The sequence below is a fragment of the Amphimedon queenslandica genome, unplaced genomic scaffold (assembly GCF_000090795.2).
Source record: "Amphimedon queenslandica unplaced genomic scaffold, v1.1 AMPQUscaffold_11087, whole genome shotgun sequence".
In the NCBI taxonomy this organism is placed as follows: Eukaryota; Metazoa; Porifera; class Demospongiae; order Haplosclerida; family Niphatidae; genus Amphimedon; species Amphimedon queenslandica.
The window spans coordinates 6,920-8,365 of record NW_003548668.1 but is presented as its reverse complement, the minus strand read 5'-3'; the positions used below and the strand labels follow the sequence as shown (position 1 = coordinate 8,365).

Sequence of the window (1,446 nt, the reverse complement as noted above, 5' to 3'; positions counted from 1 at the left end):
ATCATGATCAAGGACCAAGACTTTTTAAATTAATGATATCAAGATCAAAGCATCAAGGGCATTAAATTTTGTTCATAAAGGCATCAAGGTCTAAATAACAATTCTTGATTGCAGTCACAAGTGAAGCAACAGGCTATATGTGACACCTAGTCTGATGGGACTGACCCACCTCACTAAGTGTCACAATAAAGAGAGTCTGTTAAAAAGTTTTGTGACTCTTTTGTATTCAAAACACCCTGTGATATCTGTTGTCTATGATACGTACATGTACATTTACATGTAAGCCTGCATAATAAAAATAACCATGTTCTGTGAACAATTTAATCACTCATTATATATGTACATGTAATGTCAATAATTTATATTCTTTATCTTATTTTGTAGTCAATGTCACTGCATGAAATGCATGAGTATGATTTTGAGATGTTAATTGATGAGCCAGTAAGTAAATAATTTGTATAAAATAACTCTACACACTATAGATTGTTAAAGTGTTATAATATAGCATAGATGGGTTGTTAATAATTTACTCTTTTTTCTTAATTTATAGTCAATGTCCTCACGATGGCCTGAAAGGAAACAGTTGTCAACATTCTCAACAAGTCACTATGATGATGAAATGTCAGCTGAGCTAGTAAGTAAATAATTTGTATGAAATGCATGTACACACTATAGATTGTACCATATAACCTAGTGATAGTAAACCTGCATTAAAGGCATAATAACTACAGTATAAGCTGACTTTCTACAACACTGCCAAACCATAGCCTTTATATGATAACTAATTTTTTATTGCAGACTAAAGAAAGTGCATACAGTCCTCACAGTAGTACTGCAGTAAGATTAATAATTATTATGTGTCCATTATATTATGTATAACAGGGACAGGGAGAAGTAAAAAGATGCGATATTTTATAACTTCTTAATGGCAGTAATACAAATTTAAATAATTTTAGCTTATTTTTTATTTTTTGGTATAATTTTTATTAATAATTATTTTTTAATTAAAGAAAGAAGTATGTACAACTAAATGATTAAAACTCATACATGTGTGGTTTTATGGTGTTATTCATTATTATTAACTTATTATTATTCATTATTAATTAGTTGGTCATTTTTGTATAAAAAGAGACATTTCTGTTAGTTTTTGTGGGGACTACAATTGTTAGAGTGCGGGAGTGAGAGCATATTGTATTGTGGCCTTTTTGTCTCTCCATTGCTCTTTTGATTCCTGCATCATAATTGATTTGATTTGTTTGAGAAAAGAGTTTGTTTTATTGAATGGCTAATATAACAGCTTACAACTCATACACTCACACAAAGTTTACTATACATTAATATCAACAGTATCATTTGTTTCATTAGTGTTAGTAGATGCATGTGGTGAGGCTACTGTGTTACTTTTCATTCCATCATCTTCATCTGACTTTCTACCACAAAATCTCA

General features: G+C 30.0%; 1 long non-coding RNA gene across 1 annotated transcript; it reads left to right on the top strand.

The window, feature by feature from the left end:
* Positions 1-384: 384 nt before the first annotated feature.
* On the top strand, positions 385-1,285 carry LOC109589633 (uncharacterized). Its single transcript, XR_002188820.1, has 4 exons — positions 385-441; positions 551-634; positions 799-837; positions 883-1,285. It is a non-coding gene; the product is annotated as an uncharacterized LOC109589633 (long non-coding RNA).
* Positions 1,286-1,446: the final 161 nt, after the last annotated feature.